The 16,982-nt window shown below is 38.1% G+C and overlaps 1 long non-coding RNA gene across 1 annotated transcript in view; it reads right to left on the bottom strand.

The window, feature by feature from the left end:
• LOC116720590 (uncharacterized) overlaps window positions 1-16,019 on the bottom strand; it is a 957,300-nt gene extending 941,281 nt beyond the window's left edge. Inside the window, exon 1 of the long non-coding RNA XR_004339420.1 lies at window positions 15,925-16,019. This is a non-coding gene — a long non-coding RNA (uncharacterized LOC116720590). The remainder of the gene's footprint in view (window positions 1-15,924) is intronic.
• Window positions 16,020-16,982: the final 963 nt, after the last annotated feature.

Genomic DNA, 16,982 nt, shown 5'->3' with positions numbered 1-16,982 from the left:
CGGCTCAGCAAATGCCATTTTAACAGCAAATTCATGAATGTGTAATTGTTTGGCTAATGAAGCTGATGGTTTGAGTGTTGTAATAGAGGGACCCCCCACCTTTTCCTGCCACACACACACACACACCATCAAATAACAACCAGCAAACATAGCCATTTTCTCTGTTTTTCCATAAGATGTGTTTGTCTGAACGGAATGAAACAAATGTTTTAATTGAAGTACCGCCAACAATATTTGAAAATTTCCACGTAAAAATTAAACGAAACAGAAACTGGCTTGAAAAAACTGTTCAGAATCACATTTTGTCACATTCAATTCAATTTCCGGTCAATTCAGGTTATTTATATAGTGTTTATTTACAACAAATGTCCTCTCAAGGCACTTTCCTAAAAAAAAGTCATATCAATTCAATCACACACGTTCCAATTGATCCCAGTTATCAAAAAAGTGCATTAAATCCAGTTTATGGTTCAAATCCATTTAAAAGGTTTCTGTCTAGGGAAACCCAGCAGATTGCACTGAGTCATTGAGTTGCAGCATGCACTCCTCAGGGCCGATCACGTTGCTTGCATTGTGTCGTTGACTTTACAGCAATCCCCCACACCAAGCATCCATGTGGCAACAGTGGAGAGGAAATTTCTGGAAAGCTTCATAGTGTCAAACTGGCACATCACATACCTCACGGGAAAACTGCAGTACAGTTCCCCCCTCCAGATAGTAATCGTTTCTCCATAGCCGAGAGTCCAGACCGTCTGTACGAAACAAAGCGTAAAAGAAGAGGCTGGGTTTTTTTTTACCAGGCCAGCTCACCAGAAGAACGTCTGGTGAGGTGAGGCAAAACCAAGATGTTTTTGTTGAATTGCAAAAGGATGTATGGGAACAATATGAACTCCACTTCCTCTAGTTTCTGATTTTTATTTGTGAAAAACACCTTTCAAAACTTTAAATAATTTTCTTCCATTTCATAATTATACTACTTTGTGTTGATCCATCACATGAAACACCTTTCAGCTAGAGTAGACAGCTAATCTACTTTTCTGCCATCAGAACTGTTTTTTTTTCTTTTCTTTATATACATATATAAAACTGGCTGTATGTCCATTCCTTTCCTTTTATCCTCTCCTCTCTGACTTGATAAAGCTCTATACATCTGCAGGCCAATGGTAATTGGCCTGCAGATCTAACAAAATATGAATACTGGGGAAAAGATTTAATATTTTTTGTCACTCATTTCAGAAAGTGATAATCCTATATTATATAGATTTATTACACATAGTAATATTTCAAGCCCTCATTTCTTTAAGTTTGATAATGGCTTACAAATAATTTGCAATAACTCAAATTTCAGTGTTTCAAAAAATGCTAATATAGTAATAGAGTTAAATATTAGCAACTGGTAAATGGTAGAATGGTAAATTCTACCATTTACCGACTTCCTCTCCTCTCCAGAGCATAGCTCCACCTTTCTGCAATGACTCTTTCTAATTCTGCAGTTCTGAAAAACGACCGTTTTATTTGTCCATCAAGTTACAGCTTTCTTTCACCGCAACATCATCACAGAGGTGCATCAGCAGTAAGCTGCTCAGTGCTTTGTCTGTTTAACACAAAACAATCTTGTTGACAGACATGACCAGCGGTTCAATTAAAGATTCATAGTAATTTTTCAGGATTTCAAAGGGGTTGACATTATGACTGATTTTATTCATCTAATAATGAAAAAGGATTTTTATACTAACAGATCACATGAATGCAGACATGAAAATGAAGGCCACAGGTTGTCTAATCAAAATAAGAACAGTTCATTCATTCAAAAAAAAAAAAATACTGTCAATGTGTATTCATAAAAAGTCTTAGAGGCATGAAATTCTTACCAGCATGATGCTTTTATCATCTCAATGCAAGAGCTCTCTCTTTTACACAGATCTCACGAAGCAGAATGTCATGGTCCGCTCTAAAGCAATTCAGGAAGAGACAAGAAACAGACTCAATAGCTGTGTTTCTATTACAAATGTGTGGTAAACTTGACCAATATTGTGCTAAAATTTGTAATTGCAATGTGCCTGTTAAATAAGAAACACAATAAAAATCAGATGTGAATAAGTTTGTTCATTAAAAGAACATGCCATCATCCTCCTACCACTTCCTTTTGTCTTTTCTGTCAGTAGTAACACTTGGTTGTTGATGGTGTGACTCGTGATCAAAAGAAATGTTTCTATTGCAATTTTGTGAAGCACACCAGTTTTTATACAACTAAAAAAAAACACATCACCTTTTTAATTGGAAAACATGATAGATGCAAAAAGGCTAGGTTGCTAGCCAGCAATGGTATCTTAACAGCCAGTTACCAGTAGCCTCAGAACGCTGAAGATGTCTCTGCACAACTCAAAGTTTTGCCTGACAGAAAAAAAACTACATAACTGAGATGAAATAGTTATGTCACAAAACAAATTAAGACTTGCTTTTAAAGAAAACTTATATTTAATTTTTAAATTTAATAAGTTTTAGTTCAAGGACTAAAAAGTCATAGTCCTATGACTAAAAAAATCACAATTCTTGTATTTACTCAGGTTCATCATTGTCTTATGTGATTTAAAAACGTATATAAGGAGGCAAATACTTTTCTTTCAGCACTATATCTAAAACATGGGTGAGTAGGGCAGTCTTTTGTAATAATGTGATTGGTGTTAGAGTTATTTATGTGTGCTTACAAAAATTATGGATCTATAAAAATGCAAGTGCAAGTCTTGCAAATAAGAGCCATGCTCACATTAGTTTCATTTTATGCAGTCTAAAGATCAACAATTCCTTGAGGATCTGAGACATCATGTTCAGGTTGTTTATTGTGCAAATAAATAAAAAAATCAGCACATTTATTACTCTTAGCATAAAAACTGTGGCTAATTACCATACAAGCTTCCCACCAGGGCTCGGATGTGTGACAAAGGTCACATCACCTGCATATGTTTGTAATAGAGTTGGAAAATCTAAATGCCACCTCATTTAAAAGCTCATTCAATTTAGCTTGAACACTGGGGTTGCTATCGATCATGCTGCCAGGTGCTGGTTTAAGAATGAACTCTGTTCAACCACAGGGAGGGGTAAAGTGTGGCAACACGTCAAAGGCTGCACAGCAATCTCCTCGAAGGCCAAATTTTTCTCCTGTAAGTGTCAGTAAAATGATTTATGCATTGAAGAAATATTTGTTTCCAGGAGTTGAAATATTTAGATTTTAATTTGCTTCAGTTCACGTTTGAAAATATGCTTTTAGCTTTTGCATAAGATGCATTTATTTTGTCAGACTATTTTTTGTCGTAATGCCATCATTGTGAGAATTGTGTGTGAACATAAGAGGCTTTGCATGTGCAAAAGACTGAAACTGAGTTGAGTCCACTAGCTGTGAGGTAACTTTTTGATAACTTTTCCTTATAACTTATCTAAAGCTTTGTATTTTATTTCTGTTAGTTTTTCCAGCATTCACTAAACCAAAGCAAAGCGCCTGTCTTAAAGAAGCCGTGGCTGTGTTGTAATGAACTTTACATTAAATGTGAAATCCTTCTTATTTCTTTGAATAAAAACAGGTTACATGTTATTGTTACATCAGGAAATTTTACTCATTCACGCAGAGCTGGAGGGCAAACAAACTATTCTTTTACTTGCCATTGATAGCTGCGCTGCCGCAGTAAAACAATCCCATTAACTAAAGGAAGCCTGGAGATGTAACTATTATTAATTCAGTGCAGTGCCTCACAGCGAAGGGGAAAATAACACGGAAAAACCATTGAAGAACAACTGAAAACCTCTTGTGTTGTTTTTTCCTCACCCTCTGTGTCGGCTACACTACACACAGAACCGTTGCCATAGCAGCTGACAACAATGCTACTAATGTATCAGGATTCAACACCAAAAAACAAGCAAATATTTCCCACACAGAGAACAGAACATTCAGTGCATTATGGTATTATATTTTCAGGATTGATGTTTATTTTGCCATTATTAATTCATGATTAGCTACCATAGCTAATTAGCTACGATAGGTAGCTAATGAGCTGATAAATTAGCTAATTTAATCACCTGTTCCACTGATAATCGATAATCCACATGGCCCACATCGGGCCAAATTCTGCAACACATCTATGTTAATGTTGTCAAAGTCAAGCTAGCATAACTGACCTACTTCCCTTGCTATTTTTTTTTCTATTAAAACTTTTTTATAACGTCATTATCTAGTTGTCAATAGGACAGTATTGCATCCCTTTTCCTTTTAGAGATCATGCATGCATTTAAGATTTATTGCATTCCATTGACAGCTAAAACCAATGGTAGTCAATGTCGGGGAGCAGCTTTCTGTCCTCCAGCAGGGAGATGGGAGGAAGATCTTGCGTGTGTGATGTCACTCTGCAACGTATCTATAGATACCATGAATTAGTAAATGGAGCCATGCATCCAGGAAGCCTGTCCATCTGTCTCTCTCTCTCTCTGTTAAGCGGTTGTCCTTTCCTGGGGTTATTACACGGACTCCGCTAGGCTTTGTTTGGCTTTCCATAAGGCTCCAGCAGGACCTAATGACTTTCATTATCAGATGATGGAATTTAATTTGAGCTCCACCGCTGTCAGAGATGAGCGGCCCGATATGGAGCTACGCAGGAGAAAATAAAAGAGGGAGTAATTACTCTTTAAGGGCACAGGTGAGGTGGGCCCAGTTTGTGGGTGACGAAGAGCGCAGCGGGTCGAGACACCGAGGGGAGGAGTGGGAGAGGGAAAGGAGAGGCGTGCAGGGTGGGTTATGAAAAAAATCAATAGTGAGTTGCCACCATCAGGTTATAAGATTCTGAGCAAGGATGTGTTTCCTCATTGTGACCGGAGTAATGGTCCATGTTATTATCCACGGGACTTCTAGATGGTTTAGCAAACAAAAGAAAACATGGGGTTGGCACGATGAGCCACTTGCTGGGACAGATTAGTAATGTGTGATTAAGAATCTATTCAGTTGTAAAATGAATGCCTAGATTGTTAACAAACAAACAAACCTTTTCTGTAGGATACAGGAAACAAGTTGTAAGTCTTGCAAAATATTTTCTTTTTCTTCTTCTTTTCACCATTTATTTTTGAGGAAGTTTTACATCCTAAAGTATAAAATCAAGTGTTGGATGAAATCAAAGGAACAGAAAATGACAACAAATTTTGAGCTAACTTTTTTTAAAAAGGAAAAAAAAAACTCAAATTGGGTGTTTCCATTTCCCGGATTGGAACGAATCTAACATTGTCAAATGTTCACGCAGTTGTTGCATACTAACATGGACAACACATATTAGAAAATTGGAGATATATATATATATATATATAATTTATTGAAGCATTGCATTGCTTCTGACTATGTGGCAGGTTGTAGTTGTTATCACATCGGCCAGTATCAGCGATGATGCGGTCCAGAGACGTATAGAAATGCATGTCGATAGCAGAAACAGCCAATCAGTCACGTGAGGCAAATGTTCACTAGATCAGAACTTATCCGGCAAATGTGTTTCCATCTCCGCGTCAGCGTCCTAACTCTGACTCGGAAAACCAAAAAAAAAAAAAAACATTTCAAGCTAACATAAAAATCTTTTTGAAAAATTGTGGAAGTTATTTCGAATTTTGCTGTTTACATCAACCTTTCCTACTGCCACACGTCAAAATGAGGCTAAAAAAAGTGAATGTTGAATTTATCAAAGCAGTTCAGCACAACCCTGATTCTGTGTAGTTAGTAAGTTTTTGATTAGAAACAGCATCTAAGACACCTAAAAAGGTTTTGCATTGGGGAAAAATTGTAAGTCCTCTGAGATATACATTTGTATCTTGTTAATCTTTGCATCTTAATCACTTCTGTGTTGTACAGTTTTCCATATTACAAAGTAGTTGGATCAATAAACACATGCAATTAATGACAACAAAGTTGTGTGTAAACTGTATACATGGTGTATAATTTTGAAATATATAATAGAGTCTGACTATGCATGTAAAACATGACACGTTTTCACTTATGTTTCCCACTTCTCCCCTCTTTAACAGCATTTGCACCTCTATCTTCTTCCCACTTATAGATATGAGGCAGGTCATATTTACATCTACAGTATGTGCATATGTAGATGAAAGAGTGTAAAGGGAGGAGTCTGGCATTCCCTCATGTGAACTCAATTTCACACTTACTGTACAAAAGGAATGTGATTGGATTTGTACGTACAAAAAAACAGAAGCCCTCTCAAGGCTAGCTCAGATATTAGGCAAAACAGATTTCTTCTCCATTTCCACCAACCACCCATATGCAAAAAGTTTTTTTTTACAGAGTATATTAAAAACAATTTTTAAAAAGCTTGAGATGTATATGTATAAAAACACCTGGATGCTTCAATGTTGAACCCCCCCCCCACTTTTAGAATCACTGATTAGCAAATGATTAGCTGTGAATAGCTAATCATTAGCAGCTCAATGCTTAGTCTAATGTTTGAGCTTCCTTTTTTTCTAAACTCTACACAGATCAATTGCTTGATATCTGGCTATCTATTTAGCAATCCAACTAAGTAGCAGGTAGCTAGGTAGCAGATAGCAAACAGGCTACATTTTGATTACCTCTATTGAAAAATCAAAATTAAACTTTCATTTTATTTCACAAAACTTAAAAAGGGAGCTTTCTGAAAGCTTTTTAGACATTACTAACAGAGTGCAGAAGGTTAGGTTCAAAACTTATGCTAAACAACAGATACTTTAAGACGTCCACAGAAACCAACCTGTTAGAGCACAGCCTGTTCTATTACTTGGATTTTCAACGACACAAGATTAAAATGTCCGCCAGTACAGTAAAACCATATGTTCTTAGTATTAAAACAAATGAAGTTGAATTTGAGTTTATTGTTTGGCATTTTGATTAATTCACTGCAAATATTTCTAGATCCTTATAAATGACTTAATTTCAAGTCTAAGCTTAGACCTTTAGACCAGGCAGTTTTTCTTGATTTAGACATAAAATCAGGTCTATATGTGTTTAACATTGACTTGTCAAATGTTAAACACTTTTACACAACTGAAAACACAACGGTTTTTGGTTGTGTTGCTTTAATAGTTGAAGCCATGTCTGTTGCACACTCAGGGACAGCATATTTAGTGATTAACAATCAAACTTTTAGACACTTTAAGTCATTCTGTACTTAGCAATAATCAGTCTAAGTAAAACAAAAACACATTGTGATTGTTTACCTATATCTCAGACAGGAACTCATTAGTAAAGATTTGTAGACTCTTTTTATTCCATTACTTGTGGTTGCTTTTGAAGACAGTGTGAAATGGTAGAAAGCTGCAGTCTTGAAAATAGAGGTTTGGACAAGTGAAAATTGGCACTGAAGCCACTTTATTTTGCCTTGGGGGAGCCCGCTGCAAAGCCAGTTCTTCCCTATTCCCTCTCGCCTGGTCAAGTGCCCGTTCTGACTCCTGTCAGTCATCTTGATAAGAGGTTTGACTTGAAACAGCATCTTGCCTCAGGCTGTGGTAGGAAACGATTGTGAATACAACACAGACAATAAGCAAGCAGATGGTGAATTTAACAACTAGTCAGAACACTAGAAACAAAACGGATTTGTCCGGGTTTTTTTTTTATCTTCCTGCTTAGTTTTCATAAATCTTCCCATTAAATTACAGCTGGGACTAAAATATAGAAATTGACAATATTTTCAATTTTCACATTTTTTCAAAACTTTTTTAGGTTCTTCTATTTCTTAAAAAAAGATTCATTGTAGAAATGATAGTACTCATTTATATGACCAGCAGAGGGCAGCATTGCTATCTGTTTGCTTTTCCTTTCATCACACCACCCTCTACCTGCTGCAGAGACAGCTCAGTACTGCTGGTTGTGTGTTACGTTGTACTGACTGAAAGGTTCTGTAAAGGGGGGGTGAAATAATGAGTGACAGGGGGTTAGATAACAGGAGCAACAGGAATGAAGCAACACTGACTGACTGATGGGCAAGAGCAGAGAAACTTAGACGTTGTAATTTGCTGCCGATCTGACGGGCGCCAGAAGATTAAAAATGAAATGCCTGATTTAATTTGTGTTACTTTCACAGTCACTTTGCGCTGTGTTTCATTATCAAAGTGTCATATCCCCTGTATTAAAGCTATCACAATCAAATATCACACATCTCTCTCTATCTCCATGTCTTGCTTTAATAGTGATAAGAAAAATTAACACAGAAAAAGATTTGATTGAATTCCTATTAAAAATAAAAAACAATCTTACACTACATCAATTTGCTATTTAAGATTACATGTTTTTGCACATATGACCTTAAGGGATGACGAATAATAATAATGATTTGTTTAGTGTATCTATAATTGTATGGGTAATGTCTGTAATGTGTGGAATATTTTTTAGTGCTTGTCCAGGATTCCATTTAAAGAAATAAGAAATATCATCGACTGATACTTGAGAAGATAGCGTTCGGCTCGGATTCGTGTCAGTGCCAGAAAACGTCCAACCTCTACTGTGTGGCAAAAAAAAAAAAAAAGAAGTTTCCATATGTTCAAACTAATCAGCAGAATTTTCATCCTCCAGCTAGAGGGCCCCCTGCTGGTCAGATTCCTCTTGAGAATCTACTTGAATGTCGGTGTGTAAAGCAAATGGTTCTCTGCTGGATTTCTGTACTACTCCTTATTTGAATGAAGATACTGACAGATTATGATGATGCTGATGGAACCACATTGACCTCGTCATGAACATGGAATTGATGTGCTACCCTGTAAGTTGAGTTTCTTCCTGTGGCTGTCACATTAATAAACCACGGAAAATCTTCCCTCATACTGTTTCATCATAAACCTTTTCTCTGGCTCTATCCATAAAGTACTGCAATGCTGACCCTCCTCCACCTGTTGCTATATACAATATAGACACACACACCATATATATATCTGTATATATATATATATATATATATATATACAGATATATATATATATATATATATATATATATATATATACACTAGTAAGTGTGCTTAATATTTAAGATGCACTTTTGCACTGAACTTATGCTGTGTTTGGGATGGCAAAATTTTTACTCTGATGTCATGATAAAATTGTGTGTGCTACAATAAGAGATGTGTTGTAAGGCAACACAGGGGCATTCATTTCAAAGTAGTCTGAGTGTATGTAAGTCATACTGGCTGGACCTCTGTGTAACAGATTTACTATAAAATGCACTGAAACTGTTCATGAGCTGCGCACCGTGCGAGTTTATACAACCTTGTTTGAAAGTTTGCCGTGAAACAGTTCAACAGAAAAAGTCCAAACTCCCAACTAGACACCACATCAAACCTTCTTTTGACTTTTGCTTCTTCTTCTTCTTCTCCCTGCAACTTGTCTACTTATTTATTCCAATCTCAGAACACCATGTTCCCACAGCATATTTCTCTTGAATATTTCACTACATGCTCTCTCTCTCCACCCTCTCTGGCTCTCAGTCTGCATCTTACAATATTTATTTAATCCAGGAATACATTTTTTTTTTCATCGAATTACAGCAAAATGGCTACAGCTGTAATCAGAGGATAAGTAGCAGCCGACATGGCAGGTGTTTGAAGGGAGATAAGGTGAGAACCATTGTGAAACCGTTCCTTCCTCCCGTTTAAATGTTTTGGGGGCTTCAGCTTCCTTGTTTGATTTGTTACCTACAGCTTCCCTGAGAGCTGTCAGACGGAAGATAGCTAGATTTTCTCTTCAGGGCTGTTTCTCAGGGCAACGTGTTTATTCCATCCTTCTGATGTTAGGGGTCTTGGATTTTTTCTGGATCCACCTTCATGATCTGACGCAGACTAATGCTTCCCAATAGGGGCGTTCCAAACCAACAGAACTCCTGCTGATGTCATACTTTTTGCTGTTTTACCTCAAAAGCTAGCTACTGCACAAAAAAAGAAAATCTTATCCACAATGACACCACATACAAGTGTACGCACACTTGTATCTCAGGTGGCAGTTGGTAATTATATCACAGTGCTGCTTGGTTCTGCAAAGTCCTCCAGAGAAACTAAAGCTAGTGTGTCCATGTTTGATTTTTGGCTCCAGCACTCACAGATAGAAAACAGCTTCCGCCTTGCTCTTAGTCCTCCCTTATTGAGCCAATAAAAAAAATAAAATGTTGTGGGTGTGTGGGTGTGCGTGCGTGTGGGGGTGTGTGTGGGTGTGTGTGTGTGGTGGGGACAGTGTTCTGCTGTTGAGGCTGTTACTGCACAGCAGTCTCATTTTTATTAGCTCCCAAGACACAATGGAAGCCAAGAGAAAACATCAGAGCCCACACTGTCTTCTTTGCTTCCTTTCTTTTAAATTAAAGTGATATCTCATTGCTGTACAATAGACCAGCTTTCAACAGCTGTGTAGAAGAAGAATAGCGATTGTTGCCAAGCTTGAATGGATGTGGCTGCCTTTTTTTCAAGACAGTTTTTTTAAGGATCTGAACATTGGGATTACAGACGTTTTAGACTTTAATAGTCTCAAAGGTTTTTGCCAGACTCAGAGTAATACAATGCAACCCATTAAATTTGCCATTCGGCTCAAGAACATGACTGACAGCTCAGTGTGTTTCTCCAACCCCCAACTACACTAGGTTTTAATTCATTATCTATTTACTAGGGTTAAATATGACTCAACCTGACCTACAGAAGCAAAAGCTAAACCACCGACATTGCAGCCGTGTTCTACAAAAATGTCAGACTTGTTTGGTTACATTTCTTAGTTTGTTGTAGTAATATTTCTAGTAACGTTTAAAAACCTGCTAAATGACACATTTTTAAGGGAAATTTCATTTGTGAGTGGAACAGCGGAGATGAGTACATTGGTTAAAATTCTTGCTACACCTTCTCTACCAATGGCAAACAGCTTTAGATGGAAGCAGTTGCTGCAAACCACAAACGCATTTTATTGCCAATAAACCATCTAAAGGGAAGCAAGCATTCCAACAAGAGCAGGTTAAAATATCTCAAAAATGGCTTAAAATGAAGAAAATCAAACAAACATTTTGCAATCACTTGTAGTAGCCAAAACGCAGAGCAGAAGAAGTTTATAAAGGGGCAAACTTGTTTTCACAGCATAGTAAAGTCATGTGCTGACAGATGCTGGATAGCGCTACGCCAGACAGATTTCACTTTAGCAAGGAACCTTAAGTGCTTTTCACCAGTGGACTTCTCTTGATTTGCCTTTCATGGCTTCTTCTGTTTCTGGAAATAACAGGCTTATAAGTTGTACACAGAACAGTCACACTGACAGGAAGTCACTACTGGGGCATGTAAGAGTCTGGCCCCACCCGCGATGCTCCATGTTTGGGTCGTTGTTGCTTGATGATCCAAACATGTCCATAACTATACTGTGTGAGTTGTTTTGGTCACATGTCCCAAAGTGGGAATTGCAGAAAAACTGCCTGGAGAGATGAGTCAGAACTGCAGGTGTTAGAAAGATGAAATCTGAGATCATCTTCTTTGTTCAGTGTTGGTTTTTCATGTTTAAAATAGTTTCTCTGATACTTGTTAATTGTTACTTGAGCTTATTATTTCTGGCATTCTCCCCCATGAACCTGATGTTGTTCTCCGCTGAGTTGATGTGTTCAGTAAAGACTTGGATTTTGACCCCGGTTTCCACAGCGGCCAGGTTTTGTTCCTCTGCTGGAGTTCAGTGGTCTGCTTTCCACTCCCATGCCGAGACTCACCACAATGGCTGAAAGTGAGGATCCCATGGCACACTCATCTCTAGACGTTATCCCTGTGTTTGAAGTATGCAGTGGAGGAAAAGTGATCCAATAGAGTGCAAATCTGTTCTGGGTGAAGTACTCTATGAGGTCCTTTCATATGGAATTGACCAAATCTCCAAGAAGCGTTCAAGACTTTTACCTCCTTTAGCCACAGAAGTTTTCAGTTTCAATGAAAAGCTGAAGTATCCTAACATGAGGAGACCAAAGAATGACCACAACACCTTACTAAAGTAATCTAAGGATTACTGTGTTTCAGAATCATCAGAATCTAGTTTTAGAGATGAACACAAACTTTCTCACAATTCCTTTTTTCTTGATGGACACAGCTGTGCTTCCTTTACAAATATGCGCAGTATTCTGCTACTGTCAAAAAAATACAATTTTGCAATTGCGGTATTGCCATTAAATAAAAAAAACAAAAATAAAACGCATTAAAATCGCACGTGAAAATGAGTCATAAAAAAACATGTTGATCCTCCAGCTACTTCCTGTCATATTCTTCTTCATGGTTTGTGCCAGTTGCAACATCCGGTTGTTGATCACGTGCCTCGTGATGCAAAGAAAATGTTTCCATTAAAGTTTTGCAAAAGTAAAGCAATCTCTATATGGCCTAAAAACCACCTCATGAAAAAAATGTTTTTAAAATAGGTGTGTTACATTTAAGCAAATTTATTTTCAAAATGTCAAATTGTGCAATTTTATGGTTAACAGAAAAAGAAAGAAAGGTGAGTAGAAGCTCGGTCACCACCTCACCATCTCGTATCTTCATGTATCGCTTATTTAACTTTACATCTAATTTTAGCTGGGTGTTGAAAGCAAGCCCAATGGAACACGTTTGATCACCTTTTTGACAACAAACATTTGTCACCTCCCTTGTACATTAGAACAACAGTAAACGGGGTCTAAATGCAGTTCTTGCAAAGCTGTCAAAGAGCAGTTGACGGGGTTGCAGCATGATAAACAAATCAGAAATGTCAGGAGTGTTTGCCATGCAAATTCAACATGCGTTCCCCCCTTTGTCTTCTACGAGTTGCTTTAATCCTCCTCCGTCTGAAGTTGGAGCGAAAAGAAATAGACAAAGGTTTGTTTTCTAGCTGGCAGGGCTTCTGGAACTGCTGCCGCTAATTGACACTCACAAGATTTTTAAGTCGTAGCAAAGGCAAACATGTCATAAAACTTTAATGATCAAACAATAGTAGCACTGCTGTCTCCCAGCTCACTGTGAACAAACGGCATCAACGCTCCGAGGCTCAGGTTAAAAACATTAACAGCATGGCTACGTTTGGAAATTTAAGGCATACTTCAGTTACTGTAAGGTCAGAGGTCATGATTCAACAGTAAGAATGAGCATGTTTGCCAAACTGCTTCATAAACCCCAAGACATCTAGGAAAGTACTGTGCACTCTGACAAGACAAAAGTAGAACTTTGTGAAAGCTGTGTATCACGTTATGACATAAAACCAACAGCATTTTAGAAAAAGAACATGTGCTGTCAGGTGTGGCATGACCATAAGACAGACCACATGCTTTAAAAAAACAGTTTGGCTGAATTAAAACAGACTCATTGCTAGTTATCACAGACGGTGGATGGGACTTGTTGTTGCCATGGTGTATTTGGTTGGTGTGAACAGCTTCCATGTCTTTATAACTGAAATCATAATTAAGGACACATCTATCAACGTTTTTTATTTCCAATACCGGATTAGCCGTTCTTCCCAACAACTGATTGTGTTTTCCAGGACATGATACTGTGAAATATTGTCTCTGCTACCTGGATATTGATATGTCAGAATGTCAGCCATAGTCTTCTGTCAGAGGATACACCAAACTCGTTGCAATATTGACTGCTACTAACAACCCTTCCTGCTCACAGCATCAGCATTCAGAACATACATTTGGTAATGAAAAAACAGTCATTTCGAAAAAACTTCTGCCGTTTGGATGAGGTAGTTTATCGGGCGTATTGAAATTGGTTTATTTAGCAAAACTGCAATGGAAATGATTTTTTTCACATCACACGAGTCACATGGTCAGCAACAGGATGTTACTACTGGCGCAAACCACCAAGAAGACGACAGGAAGTAGTTGCAAGGTGATGACGCGGCTTGTTATTGTGTGAACAAACGTATTCACGTGTCATTTTAATTGCCTTTCTTATTTCATGGAAACATCACAATTATGAAATGTGTTTTTCTGACATTAACAGAACATTGACAGAATTTGTGCACATTTGTAATGGAAACCCAGCTAGTGACTCCTTAAGGATATTGGATAACATGAGTACCAACAACATTTAATGTCCCTTCGGGTTCAAAATAGTATTTTTGAACTGAACTAAATATTTAACTTAATCCAATGATACTTGACATTTAAGTCTGACAAAAAAGCAAAAACAAAAAATCTGCAAGAGGATAAAAATCTGATTTCATGCCACATTTTCAGGTATTGTAAAAAAACATCTTAAAACTATGTATCTTTTCCCTCATGTTGTGCAATTTTATTTAAGTGATGAAACTAACCATCACAAATTAAATTAAATTCCAATAAATTACATGGATGTGTAATTCACAGTAAAAGGTGAAAAAGTTCCTTGTGCTAACCTCAAAAAGTCACATTCAGTCAGACAGCAGCTCCTAATAAAGTGAAGCCAGATTTTCACATAACTCTCCAGTCTCCTGCTTTTCTCCCTCTTTGTCTAAGCCAATCGGGTTCCTCTTCTCTCTGTTGCCCACCCCACCTGCTGCTGCTGCTCTCTGGACTCCTCTGAAGAAAGCTCATCTAAGAGTTCCTGCAAAACTCAATACTTTTTTTTTTTTTAATGGTCGGAAGAAGCGCTGAAGCTTCTTCCCAAGCGCTTTGATGCAAGACTTTACATCTAACCCCCTTCACAGAAAGTTAGAGTTCAGTTCCATGAAGCCTGCTTGCACTTATCCGAATAATTCTTTGGAGACTCATCTTTTGGTGGAGGACTATCAAAGCAAGTCTTCAAAACGGGATATTATTATGAGCTGGATTTCACAGCCATGCAATATGCAGAGACAACCTGCTTTTTTTTTTTTTTCGCCCTGCAGCAAGCGTGATGGATGGCTGTGCAGCTGCTAAAAGACAGAAAAAAAGAAAGCGACATTAAATATACAAGGACTCAAAGACACACACACACACACACACCCTCTCACACACTCTCACACATGCAGCACAAACCTGCATGAGGTTCAACAGTGAACTGTAGCGCCTGACAGAGCAGGATTGCCTCTAATTGGAATGCCAACATTCAGAATTCTAATGATACTGAAAGCCTTTTAACAGTCACTTGATAGGCAAAATGCCTCTCTGTAGGTGTTACCTGAGCTGGGTTTCAGAACGTCGTCTCTCCCTTTTGTCCTTTGAAGAAATGATTGTCATTTGACGGATGTTATTTGAGGAAAATTACAGATGTAACATTGGGAGCTTTGAGTCCACCTGCCTCCCCTCACACGGAAAACATTTCAGTAAACAAAAGGAGAGAGCTCTTGGTATTTGTGAAACAATTTCAGCTTTTTTTTTTGCAAGTGATTCACCTAAAAAAAAAGCCTATCAATTAACGGCCAAGCCAAGCTAACGGTTAGCTGATCACCATGACGATTTGATATCACGCTTCACCTTGACCTTCCTCACTTCATGCGTCCGTCATGACTGGACCAGACTCATGAGATGTGTTTCAGTCTCTGTCTTTTTTAGTTCAGAAAAAAAATTCTCACACTTTTGAACTTTACATATTTTATCTTGATAAAACAATAAAAAAAATGTTTTTTGTAATGGTGAAGATTTTAACTTTACATACAGGAAAATGAAATTTGTGGCATATTTATGCATTCAGTGTGATGAAATTCATAGTTTGCTACATTTATAGTCTCTCTACCAGCTCCATCGATAAACACACTAAAATCCTTTGACAGCTATTCTCTCAAAATAGCTGTCAAAACTGGAGAGTTTTACTGTCAACAGCAGTTTTCTGGTAGATTACATTTTTACACATGTTTTGATCTGAACTATCTCAAGGTGTTTTCACATCTGATAGTAAAGCAGACTCAGTTACATTGTCAGCTATTGGAGTTTGATTCTCCCTGCACTGAGTCAACCCTTTGACAAAACGGTTCCCCCCCTCGCCTGTAGTGGCGCTGCACCAGAAACCACTGAAGGAAACATCATGAAAACCTCTAAAGAAGACACCGAGTGCAACGTCCTTCTTCACACAATGTAAGCAAAAATTGAGTGCTGTTATATTCCAGCAGTTGTTTGTATTTACCCAGAATGCCTCGTTTGTCTGCTTTACTCAAACTCTGGAGAGTGAACTTCTGGTGCCGTCCAAATGTATCATTGTGTAGATTTTTACCTTCCTTCCCAAGTTTCTCATTTTTTGCAAAAGCACAAATCCAACATGAACCTTCCTGCCTCCTTCCTGTGTTGGAGTCCTCCAAAACCACAACGCTTTCAATTGGTTGCCTGGAGTTTATTCAAGGATTCATACTTAAAGGGACTGAATACAAACTTGGGAAAAGGTCAAGGGTTATAAACATTTTGTGCGGCTTCTCAAAGCGTTTTAATTAACAACATTGGAAAAAATGGCTTGAAACACTGGAAGGCTGCCAAAACATCTGACAAAAAGGAAACGGGTCTGTGTGCTGAGGCGGTGAGAGGACTTTTAATCTTCTGTTCTGCTCCTCTTGCAGTGAGAGGTGGGAGACAACAGGTGTAGAAACAAACCAAAAAAAAGAAAACAATAAAAGAATGTATGAATTAACAAGAGGAAGAGAATAAACACCCAGGTTTCATTTGTCAAAAAGCTCTCTCTCTCTCTCTCTCGGCTGTCAAGTGTTTGCAATTAGCCGTCCATTAGCAGCAACGGTTGTTTGTCCCATCTGTCCGCGGACGCAGACACGGTTACGGCGGAAGGAGACAACACGACATGCACCGATCGACGCAGGTTTCTGTTCTCTCCGACGTGACAGTTTAACCGGCGCAGATGTTGCTCTTATACCCGACAGGGAATGTTGCAAACGGCGAAGGAATGAGCGAGAAAGGAAAGGGGAGGGAGGGATGTTGGGGTCAGGCCTGCCTCCTCTCCAGTTAATTGGCCTAGCTTGTAGCTGCGCTTGACAGATTGAATTATCAAGCTGCCTCCATGGTCTGAAATCCCCCAGCAGTATATCGTGGTTGACTATTAATGACCAGCTCCAGCCGT

This window comes from Xiphophorus hellerii, chromosome 1 (assembly GCF_003331165.1).
Source record: "Xiphophorus hellerii strain 12219 chromosome 1, Xiphophorus_hellerii-4.1, whole genome shotgun sequence".
NCBI lineage: Eukaryota > Metazoa > Chordata > Actinopteri > Cyprinodontiformes > Poeciliidae > Xiphophorus > Xiphophorus hellerii.
The sequence above is the reverse complement of the archived record's forward strand: the minus strand, read 5'-3'. Positions and strand labels throughout refer to the sequence as shown.